Source organism: Atheta coriaria, unplaced genomic scaffold (assembly GCF_025399875.1).
Source record: "Atheta coriaria isolate IRGN ID8LTWV9N9 unplaced genomic scaffold, Caltech_Dcor_3.1 hic_scaffold_9_pilon, whole genome shotgun sequence".
NCBI classification, from domain to species: domain Eukaryota; kingdom Metazoa; phylum Arthropoda; class Insecta; order Coleoptera; family Staphylinidae; genus Dalotia; species Dalotia coriaria.
In genome coordinates this window covers 11,884,700-11,900,712 of record NW_027045451.1, presented here as the reverse complement: position 1 = coordinate 11,900,712, position 16,013 = coordinate 11,884,700, and the positions used below count along the sequence as shown (strand labels likewise).

Here is a 16,013-nt window from a genome sequence, read left to right as displayed (position 1 = left end):
TAAACAGCAGTAAGCGATTAAAGCAAATCGCAGATTGGTTGATGTTTGTGTTTTGTATTTAACTCGTACGTCGTGCGTGTGCGAATGATTTTATGCTCAGTCGAGATAAATCTCTAAAATTGACAGATTTACGGATGTTTAGATGCTGAGTTGTAATCATGTTAAAACATAACAATGATGAATTGTATTTGTCTAGATTCTTTATATATTACAAGCACGTTTTGAAACAACAAAACCTTAAAAAAGTTTGTTTAAGTTTGAGTCACAGAAATTGTGACAAAACTATAAAATTCTCAAAATTGCCAGGTATACTTCATCATGAAAATTTAATAGTAACTTATTTAGAAATCCACGTAAAACGAAGGAAAAATGATCAAAATCGTTCCAACCGATTAAAAACAGTTAAAAAAAAATTCAACTATTCAACTATAATCATGATTAAATCTACATACCAATTTTCAACCTCCAATTTAACATACTTTAAGTCATAAATATTAATATTTTAATAGTTATTCTGCTATTCCTGATAAAGAGGAATCCAAAAAATCATTGATCATCAAAATCTGTCCAGCCGTTCTTGAGTTATAAACGTTTTAACTCACCCCACTTTATTTTATGTATATAACTATAATATCATTAAGGCAAAATTTAAAATAGAAGGTTTATTTGTTGGAATGTTTAAATAAACACAATTATTTTTAAAATGTTTATTTACTTGGACAGAAACAACTTAATCATTATCAGATTTTGGCAGAAAATTGAAACTACAGACCACCAGCAATCCGCTCAGGATATAAGTTGTAACTTGTAACTTGGCAACTTGTAAACTTGTTATCGTTCCGGAAGCATCTTGCTTTAGTTTTACCACATCTTCAAACCCACACGTAGGCGTGTTGTAAGGTTAGAAGGGTTAACAGTACTACATCCGAGACCAGAGCGCTTTATCTTGTAGGAACAATTTTGGTGCTGTGGTCAATTCAAAATTAATTCAAAGTAAAACTTGATGCATCTGTTGCATATACATAAATGCTATTTTATAAACTTATAAAATGTTTGTTGTCTTGCTTTAAAGTTAAGATTTCGTTAGGATTGTTTGTTATTTAAACATGGAAACTTTAACAATCAAAACTTAAGATTCCGACGATTTCAACACAGTATTCATTAATTGTTTTTGCAACCGAATCGAATACACTTTAGATAAAATAATTATTTGTGCTTTCTGAGAAATTGGCGAATTCGCGAAAGTCTCAACAATCGTTGAATTGGTTTTGGTTCGTGGTTGTGAAAAGATTACACATGCGTATAATTATTTTACAGAATTCTCGTGACCTAGTTGAGAAGTTTTCAATTCTTCTAGAGTTGAATATCAACAATAAAATTTCTTGTACTTTCAAATTGCGAAATGTCAATGTTTTTGTGAAAGGATATTTAATTATACAGCTGAATATAAATAATAATAATAAAATTTTATTTATTAATTAAATTAATTTTTGTACAATATTTAGTATGCAGTAGCTAAACGTGAGTTTTTGTCAAAATATTTATTAATCAATTAAGTGTTTGATAACGTTTAGCCACGTGATGCTTAATATATTTTTCATCTTTCATTCTAGTTCCTCGTTGAGGTTTTAATATTGTATTTCAATTTGCTTGCTTGCTTCAACTTGCATCGTAATCAAAAGCGCAGACGCCAGCTCCACCCCGTGCCTAAAACCCGTGACTAAAATACTTTAGTCACAGCCGTGTTTAAAAAATTACTTTTAGTGTCTCAAAACCATGGAAAAAACTGACGCTTTGAAAATAAAAGTAGAAAAATTATATTACTTGATAAGCAGAAGAATAGTTTAATTGTGAAGTTAGGAATTATACCTCAATCGACTAGTTTGAAGTCTCAATCAAAACATACGTGCTTTTGTTATTTAATACATTTATTTTTGAATATCTCGATATAAAGGTACCCATAAATTATATATTTTTTAATTTTATTTGCCTTCATTAATTTAGTTTATTTTCGATTTTTAGCTTTCTATATTATGTTTTCGGTATGTTGTTTTGTGCCTAATGTTATAACGTCACGCCATGTCGAATCATGCAATGCCTTATTTCGTTACTTATTTGAGATACTTTTGTTTTTCCACTTCGTTTGCGTTTTCTATTTTCTATTTATAAAACTACTTATGCATAATCCAAAATTTTCAGCCGTAAGCAATAAGCCATAAATAAATATAGAATTTTTTTGCCGTAAAAAGATTACATAATTACATTTAGTAAAAATTTATAGTTCAAAGTTAAATAAAAAAAAAGTTGAATAAAATTTTATGTAATACATATTTTTTAATTCATTTTCTTTAATTAATATGTTTATTGATATCTTTTTATGGAAAGAATGTTTGTAAAAGTCCAAGCAATTAGCATCATTAGCGAACATAACGCGCGCATAAAAGAGCGTGGAATATAAAAAAGAGGAAGTAAATGCTCAACGAGCTTGAAGCTTAACGCACGAAAAGCGCACAATGGAAAACACTTGCCGCTTACATCCAACGCCAAGAAGTTTTTAAAGCAGCATTTTTTTTATTTATAACAAGTTATGATCTTATTACTTTCAACTTTTATATTTCACAGAGCTTTTCAGAAAGTTGCAATTCATTTCAGAAACATAAAAGTACAAAATGTTTAAATTTTTGATGATATAATCTTTTATAATTAACATTTTTTCATTTATGATTAAAAGATAACAGGTAAGCAAATTATCAAATATTATTATAAAGATTTAGGAGTAATTAATTTTATCAGTGAAAATATTGCGAAGCAAATAATATTAAGGTAGGTACAAAGTTTTTAAATGAAACGCATTTTACAACGGATTTTATGAGGTTATGTTCTTTTAGAGCGTAAAAAATGAATATTAGCTATCAAGTGGTTAAACGGATGTTTTAGTCACGTGATTTGTGAAAAGCAAGCAAAGCGAGCATGAATAAAGTAATTTAGTCACGACCTGGACCATCCGTGTTTAAAGTACAACTTTTCTGTGACTAAAAACTGTGAAAAACTGCAACTTTAAGTTCATATCAACTCCAATCTCTTATTTTTCATCGTTGAATTTATATTCTTCTCTTATCACTTTTAATGCTTTCAAAATCGTAGAAATATTAATTAATAATAAAAATATATTACGATAATCTAATAATTTATCATGCGTGATTAATTGTTTGTACATTTCTAAACATTAATATTACGTGCTTGTCCGCAATACACAATTATCTACAGCTTTATCTAAAATGTGTTTATCCTGTACTTCTGTACGAGTGTGTTTAAGTAATGAATTATTATCACTATAGAATTATATAAAATGTAGCAGTAGAATTATTCAAATTAATAAAATAATTGAAACAAAAGTATATATGTATTAATTTTGCTGTAATCATGACTTCATAACCTTAATAATTGTGTACCGATGTATGAAATTAATGCAATTTGTATGTTTATGTTAGTTTTGTCATAAAAGTAATACCAGCGAATTGCCAGCATGCGGGCGCATGAAAACTCAATGGCTATGTAGAATTCGTAGAATATGTAATTATCTAGCGCTAGTATTTGGGGTGAAAACCGCACGAAGGTGGTAATTCGATCGTGTATATGACTAGTTGGCACGTGACACGCGTGCCCATGCGGCGAATAGCTTTAATGGAGAATAGCAAACACTAAAAAATATTACCTAAATGGTATATAGTCACAGCTCCATCAACAGACATCAAAAAAGTTATATAAATTTAAAAAATTAGAATTTTTTGTATTTTTGATTAATCATCCAATTCGGAAATGTATTCATTATTAGATTTTATAAAAAAAAATAATTTTCTACTAACACCTGTAAAGAACCAGTTTTTCCTCCGTTTTTAAACACTAAAAGTGGTACTTCATAAATGGACGGCCAAGTCGTGTGTAATATCCATTATCTACTAGCATTATTTACGGGACGGAGCTTGCGCCTGCGTATTTGCCTACGGAGCAGCACAAGACGGTATGAAATGCCATGCAATGTTAGTCAAACGCGTCAAAGCAAGCGCTGCTGCTGCTCGTGTCGGAGCGGCACGATATGGCCCGATGCCTCACAAAGCCCGGCGCACAGTATTGTATTTATAGCCTTACATTTTGTAGTAGTGTGCGAGCAAATTTCGAAGATTCAAAATAAAAAGTTGAAATATAAAAACCTCAACGTGTAAATTAAATGGAAGTAGGAAAAATAGAGTTGTTAAACACTCGGTTGCTAAAATTTTCGCTACGCTGACTCGCAATCAATCTCGAGAGTAAAGTCCTCATTTAGCCACTTGATACTTAATATACTATTATGTCAAAATCTGAGCAAATATCAACTAAATATCTTAATATTATACTAATATCTCGTAAGGATGTCAAAACTATATATTTCCATAATTGCTCTATACCCCCGATCGATTTTGGCCAATAAATGCAATTAAAATAGATATCCACTACTTTTATTACTTTATCGAAGTTTAGCTAGTATTACGCTATATTAAATGCCGAAGAACATATTTCCAACCAACAAAAATCTTTATTAAAAAAGTTATTTGTTAACACAAAAAATCATTAAACAAATATAGTTTCTATCATTTTTTTATAAGTGAAAATGATATTTTTGCTATCAAAATAAAATACTTTTGTTACAATCTACATAAAGTGCCATTGTCACTGATAGTTATTAAAGCTATAACACTTAGGTATAATATACCTAGATCACGATAGTGCTCGTCACGATGATAAATTAACCTAGTTTGTATAACCTATGCTCATGACAAAACAATTTATCACATTATTCATTTCTCTAAAATAATATGCTGTCTTTTTAAATATTCACCCCTACTTGTAACATTTCCTCCGGGAAGAAGATAACAAATCATTGTGAAAACATAAAAATGCTCATTGAAATAAAAAGATAAAAACATATGTATTTTTGTTGTTTGTTGTCTTTCGTCGTATTACATCATATTCAACTATTCCTGCTATATTACATCCTCCTAAAGTGTATTCTTTCACTATTTTGCTCTGTGTTATCAATATCCACTATCCAGCTTACCAAACAGATATAGGTATAGTCTGCAGATCTATATCATCCATTTATCATCTGTGATCGCTTATCGTGGCACTAGCCACGCCACAGGCACCTCGAAATATTTGGGTCCTAGAAGACTCCCCGGGGGGCTAAATGCGTAGTCGTAGGTTCTCTTTCACCGACATCACGTCGGTCCTACTATGGTATGTAGCGCGGAATGTGAAACGTGGTATGCAATGAAGTTTATAGCTCGTGTATTTTTTTCCTCGATAACAAGAGAATATCAGAGTAAATCGTTTGAACGCCCAGCATAATCGATGATAAGCATCCTAAAAATGGGAAACGCCGCGGGTGGATTTTTGTTGTTTTGATGAATATTTCGTTTGCAGATATGTTCTAGTCGTGCGTGGAATTAATTTTTCTTGTTTTTCTTTTTGTTGAACGTGAAGTGAGTTTAACAACATGTTGAACATTCCAGGAAGAAAAAATGCCAATTTATTATTATACAAAACAAATAGGTATTTATTAGATTATTCTGTTGCAATTTTATAAAATGTACAAACATATTTCAATAATAATATTAAATCTGATAGTTAAATCTTGTGCATGCCTTAAAATTTTAAACTATACATCAATAGATGGCGTTATATAAAAGTGTGAATTATGTTTTATTCTTACTGAGCTTTTATTTTAGTTTAAAATTACTAAGGAATTACTTTCCTGCTTTTTGTACCTATTATCTGAATGTCCATCAATAATATAAAAATGAATCGCAAAATCTGTTGGTAAGCGCATAACTCAACAACGCCTAGACCAAATTTGTCAATTCTTTTTTCAAAATGTTTGCTTAAGCCCAAGGAGGGTTTTTACGGCGAGAAAAATTCTAATAATTGCCAGGAAAACTCTAAAGGCAGCCCTTTTCTATAGGATAAACGTTGACATTGAGATTCAATCATAGTTATAGTTAAATAGTTGAATCCGAGATGGCGCGCTGAGGTGCATTATTAGCAATTCTTTATATAATTAATTTCTTTAAAATAAAATAGCGAATCTTATTGATAGAAATGACACATACTATGTCTAGAACAAGAAAGTAAAAACAAATTACATTTTTATTAAACACAACCAGGACGAAGTCGCGGGCAAAATCTTGTTTGTAATAAATAGAAAAATAAATAAAAATTAAATAAACAGAAAAACAATGAAAAATAAATATTCATTAATATAAATATCCTTTACAACCCGTTTTTCCATGTCATATCTCTTTTGTCAACTATTCACATGGTTATTATATAAATAACAGACATTTTCCTACCCCAACATTCCACAAATTCTACAACTAACCAAATAAAACCCAATCTACCAAAACATTTGGCTCTAATGTCGGTCCAAGAGTCATTATGCCTATGAACCCAAAATTTTACACAAAATATGAGCAAACAGAAGAAAATATGATAACTCAAATAACCTCGAAAAAGTGCCTGTAAATGCGGCATGAAAAGTCCCCGCCGCGGAGAAAACTCATTAGTCGCGATTAATCAACACGGTGAACAAAAGGCGCGCCGACCCAAAGACCAAAGAGAACTGAAAGGACAGCCGAGGAATGCGAGAAAGCGGAAAGAAAGACATGCCAGAAACACACGGCAATCAAGAAGTCTTTATTTATATCATGTAATCATGACATAATTTGTTCGCAAGTTTTCGCGCCGACTATTTTTCAACTCCATACTTCGAATACTTCCCACAAAGCAGAGCCAACTGACGTAACTTACAACTGGTTGCCTACGGGGCGAAAAAGCCAAGTGAAAAACTCTTTTGTCGTCGTGGACGCCGACGCTAACGCCAAGAGCGAACGGCGTTGTCATTGCGGAAAGTTTGCAAATATTTTGTGCCAAGAATATGATTCGAGTTAAAAATATCGTCGTTATTAGGGCGTTCTTTGTGTCCTTGAGGAAAACAATAACATAAATTGAGAAATTAGTGGCCAGCAAAGGGAAAATTTGTTTTGCTAATGAAATTACAAATTATCGCCGGGGAAAGTTTGGGGATTTATTGTTTTGTTTGCTTAAGAACACTAGCATATTATTAATAACCGAATTTGCGTCAGCAAACACTAAAATACTAGTGTATAATCACTTTTCCCGACAAACATTACAAATATCCAAAAAATAATCTATAATATAAAAATGAATCGCAAATTCTGTTGGTAAGCGCATAACATAACAATGCCTAGACAAATTTGGCCAATTAATTTTTAATAATGTTCGTTAAAGTCCAAGGATGGTTTTTACGGCGAGAAAAATTCGAATAATTGCCGGGAAAACTCTAAAGACAGCCTTTTTCTATAGGATAAAAGTTGGCATTGAGATTCAATCATAGTTATAGTTAAATAATTGAATCCAAAATTGCGCGCTGAATTGCATTATTAGCAATTCTTTATATAATTAATTTCTTTAAAATAAAATTGCGAATCTTATTGATGGAATAGACACATGCTATGTCTAGAAGAGAGTAAAAACAAATTACATTTTTAATAAACATGTATAATTTTAATTAATTTTAATCCATTTGTAACTTTTGGAATAAAAAGTATTTTATATCCTTTTCCAATGCTTTTTCTATTGTTATACAAATTTTTGTCAAAACAAATCCAGTAGTTTAGGCGTGAAAGAGAAACAAACATAGAAAGTCACTTTGCATAATAACTTAAATTGCATTTGATGAAGAAAGTATCAACTTAGGTTATATATAACTGTGGTATAAATTACCTACATTCACCACACAAATAATTTATTAACCATTTCAAACCACAACTATTTTATTAATGTTATAAAAGTACTATGCACAGATAGTCATTATAAATTAAATACCTACTAGAATGTTGTATGCTTGTTAACATGATATAATTATAATAAGCGCACATTCTGAACATGTTAAATAATTGAATATTAGCCGCCATAATTGCATGTTTGTTCGAGTGAGCGTCTCGATTTGCGATTCGTGTAGTTGGCAATTAGTTTTGCATTAATTTCACATTTATTATCGCGCATTGGTTGTTATTGCACGTCGAATCTTTGTTTTTACGTTGCCATTTCAGCGATCCAATTCAATTGCAGCCAATCGGTGAAAAAATCTATACTGCCACTAATTACTACATTGCGACAATTACTGATTAATTAAATAATAAATTATGGAAACGCATTTGCGTCACAACAAATTAATTATTATTTTATACGGTTGTGGTTGAATTAATATTTTGATTGTTTAATTAACTGTCATGTTCATGTGACGTTTGAGTGGTGATAAAAATTAATAGCGATCAACTGCCATATTTTTTTTTCTCTCGGAAAATTTATTTTTGTAATTTAATTAAATTGACATGGATGAACCGAAAGGAATTCCGGTTGCGTCGTGTTGTGTGATTGTTCTTTGGTGTGCAGCAGTTGTTGCATACTTTTCTCAAGGTGGAGGCGGTGGAGGTGGCAATTAATACATTGATGCAATTAATACATTGATGCAATTTATGCAATAAATTATTCAGCAATTAAAAAAAAGAAAATGGAAATAAAATTAACAATATGGTATGGTATGCTGAATTATATTTGACAATTGGTGTCCTGATACTTTGATTAAAATACAAAATTTACAATGGTTACAGGTACCACTGATCCAAAGGATTAACAACTGATTGCAGACCCTAGAAAACCATCAACGTCCAGGTCCAATATTTGATTAAGCTTAATCAATTCGGAACTTTACTTTCGAGTGCGCGGATATTTCGAGGATAAAAGGATAAAGAGGATGAAAAAAAAAAACTAGATTGGGAAAACCTTCAAAGTTCCAAATTGATGCAATAAATTGAATTAAATGATTGATTTAATTTGTTTTTATTTGATTAATTTTATTTTATAAAAGGGGAAGTAATAAAGTTGCCTAACACTAACTAAATAAACTCTATCCACTAAATAGCCGGAGAAGAAATATTTTACTAGATGGAGCTACTATATTGATTTAATATATATTTAGTTATAATAATGTTGTGTTAGTTAAAACATTTATAACTCAAGAACGGCTGGACAGATTTTAATGATCTATGATTTTTTAGATTCGTCTTTGTCTCGAAAATAACTATTAAAATACTAAAATTTATAATTTAAAGGGCGTTAAATAAGGGATGAAAATTGGTAAAAATACTCGATTTCTAATTTATAATTTATTTAAAGTTAAATTGGAATTTTACTGATAGAGTCGACAAATACTAGGTCTTGTACAAGAAACTAGAAACTAATTAAATGTTTAAAAACTACGCGGACGAAGTCGCCGGCAAAATCAAATAAGACGCAAATGTTGTGGCGTCATTTATTACCGGCTTAAACAATTTATAATCTCAGAATACGAGTAGTTGGATTTGTCTTTTCCTCGAATTGCATTAATTAAACACATTTTAATTAAGAATAATACAAATAAGAACACCTTTTTAATCAAATATTTAGAAGAAATGTATTTTGCATGATTAAAAAATTAAATACATAATGAAAACAAAAAAACACCAAAATTTTAATTTAGGATCAATGTGAAAGATAATACGACTTCTAAAATTTCCAAATTTCAAAAATCATCCGCATGCTTCATCCATCGAGTGCCATCCAGAAATTAATTACTCCCCACGCTCATTATTCATTATGTTCGCGGAGAACGAACGAAAAACAAAACGAAAATGAAGAGGGTTTCAGCACTCGACGCTAAGTGTACTTCAATCCATGAAAAAAACGTCGTTTTTGAAAATAAAAATGATAAACGAACCATACACCCGAGCGTCCTCACAGCTCAATGCGATTTCCATCGATTGGCCAGCTATGAAATGTGTGCCTCTAGGCGCAACTTGTGATTAAATGCATCCAACACCGCACGGTCTGGCTTACAGTCGTACACGAGTACGAGTAAGTTGTACACCAAAGGTAGACCGGAAACACATATGTGTACTCGGTTCAAGCGATAAAGGTAAGTTATACGTGTTTCATTCTCGATCGTAAAATGAACCGGATCAAAATTGATTCATGATTGAATTAGGTTAGGGAGTTGAGTTGCAATTGGATTGATTAGCTTCAAGTGATAGGAAAAAATACGAGTTGAGGATGTTTATTGAGTTGTTTTATGGAAAAAACATGTGTTTGATAGATACATATAGTATAGTCACGGAAATAAGCATATTTGGTTGCATATAGTTTAATCAGTAGTAAATAGATGGCGCTAGTAGTGCAAAATTAAATTAAATTCATTTTTCTTTTAATTAAGCAACACAATTATACTTGTTTATGGTTCATAAGGTCATATAATGAGTTGTTAATAATAATTTATTATTAACCCTATGAAACTGAGTAAAATTTATAACACTTGTTAGTTTGCGCCATCTATGTTTTAAAAGTTCATCAACATAAACCTACTTTCTCTCTTTTATTGCGGTTAATAATACATTTTACATGGACATGCGTGAGTAGTTAATTACCGCAATACCAACCGCCAAAAGGTAAAACATTCACGGAATTTTCGGCGCCGGTTGATAACAGCCGTCAGCCACGGGACGTGCGTTTTTAACGAGCGCATTTTGATGTAACGCCATATTCAAATCGCTGGCATAAAACTAGAATGAACGTGTTTTCCGTCTTCTTTAAATCATACTAACAACGACAACTAATGTCTGTATTTATATTCAACTACAGGGTGTCACAAGACTATTTAAATTAGGTTATGATGTTTTCCTGCGTTTGTTACAGATTTAAAGCGATAGATGGCGCTGGAGATCAAAAATTAGTCATATTGTATTATATAAGGAGAATTTTTTATACTTTTCAACACCTGGTATAAAAAATGAATAAAACAACAGTTACTGCTATTAAGACGTAAACGACATGAAATGGGTAGCAATTATCCACTTCAACCTCAACGAGTGAAACTTGATGTTCGCTTTCATGTGCTTTTAGTTTTTTAATAAAAGCGTAGCGGACTCGTATTTGCTCTTTGTTGTGCTCCTGGTACGTAAAACAAGTTGCAGAAAGTTGAATGGAAAGCGATAACGCCGAAAAGCTAAAATATAACATGACACCGTTGAGCGCTGCAAAAGTTTCGAAACAAAAGTTATCATTACGAAATACTAGATGGCGGTACTAACCTAGATCTGTTTTACAATAATTTCAATGTAAAAATGCATACATTTTGTATGCTAATTTTGTTCGGAAGCCGCAAAAGTAATCTAAATGTGCAAAAGTATCTTAAAGAAAAAACTTACTTCATCCTGCAATGCATTACGCGCTTGAGGAGTTTTACATTTGGAATATAACTTTTTCCAATTATTTTTACCTCTTGCCTACTTTACTTACTTTAGTTTTAGTAAGATTTAAAGATTTAAATGTAAGCACAGATGTTTTTAACGAGTTTTTTAATTAATTTGTGTTGTTTGGTTGGCTTGATGTGCTTGTTTCTTGTTAGCGCAAAGTTTGTTATTATTTATTAATCAAATTGCACTTAGAAGATACAAGACTACTACAAGATGCAATGCGGTAATTTCGCTGGGCAGTTTGAGAGTTTTGATGGCAATAATGCATAAATTAATCAATCTGAAAGTTTGGTTGTGGTTGTAGGTTAAGATAACTAAAGTTTTGTCCTTGTTGGACCAATTCAAGTGTTAGTGTTAGTGACTAAAGTGCATAAAGTATACGTGAGATTTAGTAATAAACAAATATGCATGGAATATGATATTTTTATATACACAGACTCAATCCCTACTAATATTATAAATGCGAAAGTCCTGATGTTTGTTACACTTTCACGCAAAAACTACTTAACCGATCATCATGAAAATTTGTACACATATTTTTAGTAATCCCCGAATGGTTATAGGCTACTTTTTATTTAATAAAAAAAATATTTTTTAAATAAAATCAAGAAATTGTTTAGCCAATAATACCTCTGCATCTGGCTATTTGACTACTTTAACGCCATCTAGCTCAAACCTAAGTACTATAGTACCATCACACTGTATTATCACACTGTATTACCGACAGCTAAGTCAACACCAAATCCAATTGACTACACTATGGAGACTGTACACTATACTTCCATAGACTATACTTTCAGCCATTTTAATCTTCCCGCCATTCTACTTCATTGTTACTTCTTCTGTGACTACAGACGCGTACGGAAGCAACTTCATTATTTTAGATATTCGCGAGCGAAGCCGCGGGTTATATTAAAGCTAGTGATAAATATAGGGGAGAGTAGCCATATTTGGACCATTTTTATATTTTTTGATTTATAGAGCCACATATAAACTGTCAATAAAAATTAAGTAGCGGAAAAGTAACTCACAAGGCTTACCAACAAAATGATATTTTTGGTTTAAGTAAAAATTATATTTATACCCCTCAAATTTCAATTTAAAAAAATTGTGTTTTTGGTCCAAATTAAGAAACCGGTTTCCTAAATTGGACCGCGCGGTTTCCTAAATTGGACCATGGTTTTTTAACGGCAATTGACACAATAGTAAATTTTAGTTTTAGCACTAACACAAGCACATTTTGTATAAACCAAAGTGCGGCATTTCATACAGTGGATCATTTCGAAGATTTGTGCTCGTCCACAAACTTTTCTAGGAGGTCGAAAAAATGATATACGTTTTCCCTGTTAAAACCCCGGTGCCTGTCTTCGGTCCAACTTGGGCAACTTGAAGAATTTATATTTAATGATCAACGACAATCTTAATATAACATAACCTATCAAAATTAATACTATAAATTATTGATAAATAAAGAAGCTTTCTGATGATAAAATAATAATCGGTAAAACTAACGTTTAAACGGCTTGACAGCTCTTGCACTTACGTCGTTATAATAGATTTGATAATCAATGATACACGAATTTGTTGCCACGACGAAAGCACGCGGCAAGTTTTAACCCAAATAGTTGCATTAATTGTTTATAAATACGAGTAAAACGAGGGGCCAGTCTATTTTTGCACAAACTTCAACAGTCCGCGGATATCGTGGTGGTCCAACTTAGGCGCTGGTCCAAATTAGGCTACCTTCCCCTATACCTATCGTCTGAAATTAATTAGAAACTGCAGATATATTACTTTTATAATTAAGAGCGTAAAGTTACACAAGTTTTTTCGATTTTTCGATTCTATCGCCGGAAAATGTAAAGTAATACTTTACTAATTAGAATGTACTACTCCCGTAAATAATAGATATTACGCACAGCTTGGCCGTCCGTCTATGAAGCACCAATTTTGTGTCTAAAACCGTGGCTAACTGGTTCTTTATAGGTGGAAATTAAAATTTTTTTCGTGCTCAATTTTTCTTTATTGAGTATTTCTGACCTTTAATTGTTATTCTGCAATATAAAATGAAAAGAAATTGGTTCAGTTATTTGTTAAATTGTACGAGTACATAGCAAACTGCCACCGATCATGTACGAGTATTATACTATTTATATTAACCGAAAATAAACATGTCGCGTGTTTTACATGTTCATTCACAAATATTGAGCGTGGGTGCTGATGTGTTAAAGGTTAAGCACGGAAACCCAAATTCGACAGCATTCCCACAGGACGCGTGAGCGGTCGTAGGAACACAAAGGTTTTTGTTTGACAAAAAACTCCGATAAAAAAAGAAACAATCAACAAGGTGAGCGCCACAATAGACAATTGCCTTTTGGAGTAAACAAGATCGATAAATAATAAGGCAAAACGAGAGTGTAAATGTTAACTGAGCGATGATCATCCATCAATATGTAACGATAAATATACGTGTATGTAAAAAAATGTAAAAAGATGTAAAATTATGGAAGCGTAGAGTATTATGTATAAATAAATAGTATATTTGTAGGTTAAATGTAAATATTATGCAAATTATCAATTTTCACATCCATTTAAATTATTATTTAGAGATCAATGTATTAAATATGCCAAACATATTATATTAAGTATCAAGTGGCTAAATGTGGACTTTACTCACGAGATTGACTGAGCGTTTAATCAATCAAGTGTTTAACAACGTTTTTTTTTCTACTTTAGATAATGGATATTACTCACGGTTTGACCGTCCGTATATAAATAGAAGTAGAAAATAATTATTATGAATTTTTATCTTTTGTTATTTGTAAATTGCAAAATAATATGCATATTGACAGATAATATTACACTTGAAACCCAACATGAACACTAATTATAAATTGCGTAAATAAATCACGTAAAATAAACAAATGAATTGAAACTGATTAATTAATCGAAAATTACACGCCAAATGTGAAAAATAAACGCGCTGATTTTCATCCACGCGCATTTATTCACAATTAACAGGATATATTCCCATTGGATGCGCTGAACAAACATGATTATCCGCGTGCATCAAAACAACGTACTTTCGCAAATAATCACGATATTGTTATCGCGGCACGGACATCAAGTGCGACAGATGCATTCGCGATAAGCGCTGCAACGACGAGTAATGAACTTGTAATACTAAATATTGGTGTTAATATCAACTTCAAGCAAATGTTTGCGCCGGATGCAAACTTGCAATAAACAGTAATGTAAAAAATAAAATATAATTCAGCGAGTGATAAGGTTAATTTATAAAGTAGCGTTAGTTACAACAATTATAACTCAAGAATGGTTAGACAGATTTTGATTATTTATGTTTTGTTGGACTTGTGTTGGCCTGGAATAGCAGAATAACAATTAAAATATCGAAAATTGTTATTTAAAGTGGGTTAAATAAACGAAGAATATAGAGATACAATCATAGTTTTAGTTGAATAATTCAATCAGAGATGGCGCTAACGTGAATTAATAGCATTTATCACCTTTTTAAATAAAATATTAATTCTTATTATTGAAAATGACAGCGTCTAGGACCTAAAAAGCAATATAATAAAAATTAATAAACTTTTTACTAAAAACAATACAAACGAAATTGCAGCCAAAGTTGGTTTTTAATAAATCATCATTAAACAACAATTTTACTTCCTAACTTGGCATTAAAATAATAATTTAAAACATATCAAATAAATAGTTACTAACTGTAAAATTTATTACTTAAACATTTTATATTTTTAAGTTCAAGTTCTGAGTTCAAGTGTTTTTCTTCTGCGGCTACATTCGCATTGGTTAAATTTTGGTTGAATCTAAAATGCTTGTAGGTATGTTGTAGATCATTATACTCCTGGCGTTATTATCTTACTTTTGATGTAGGTAATTTTAGCTCAGTCTTTTTTCGTTGCATAATGTTTATGTTTTTGTAACTTCTTCTTCTTCGTGTAATTCCTTGTCGTGTTCAACGTACCGGCATTATAATTGGTTCTTGATTCATTTTTTTTTTCTTTTTGTTGTGTTGTAAGTGGTAAGGAATTTTAGAGAGGTAAACATATTTCTATTTTATATTGTGGTAGGCATATTATAATACTTGAATATTGAATATTTATGAGAACGTGTTAATATATAATGTACTCATACTCTTTGTTGCATACATTCACGCGTCAAGTATTATAATAATTATTATTATTATCATTATTAAATTTGCGATTATTGGAACACATATTTTCTTTTTGTGAAATTCAATGTTGTATAGAATATTGTTGCGGTGTCTAGACTATATATTCATGTTCATTTTGCGCTGCTCGCAGTAATCAATTATGTATAGCTGTGGCGTAAAATTTATGAAAATTTATTAACATTTATGTATCATCACATTGCCATCAAACCACTAGGTAACGATATCTACGCTTTGAAAACACATTATTTATTCCATCATTTCAAATTGTGACAACGAGCATTGACACGATAACTAGCCGTAATTAACACTTTAATCAATTTTATCGCAAAATATTGCAACAGAGTTACAATCGGAATTTGCATGATTTTCCATAGGAAAATCAAAATGTAGAA

The 16,013-nt window shown here is 31.2% G+C and overlaps 1 protein-coding gene and 1 long non-coding RNA gene across 4 annotated transcripts in view; one reads left to right on the top strand and one right to left on the bottom strand.

Moving 5' to 3' along the window:
- The window catches only part of LOC135798883 (oxytocin receptor-like), a 59,235-nt gene that overhangs the window by 38,526 nt on the left and 4,696 nt on the right, over positions 1-16,013 (bottom strand). The gene's annotated exons all lie outside the window — the stretch shown is intronic.
- Positions 8,322-8,946, top strand: LOC135798648 (uncharacterized). The gene is made up of 2 exons (XR_010549759.1): positions 8,322-8,652; positions 8,730-8,946. It is a non-coding gene; the product is annotated as an uncharacterized lncRNA (long non-coding RNA).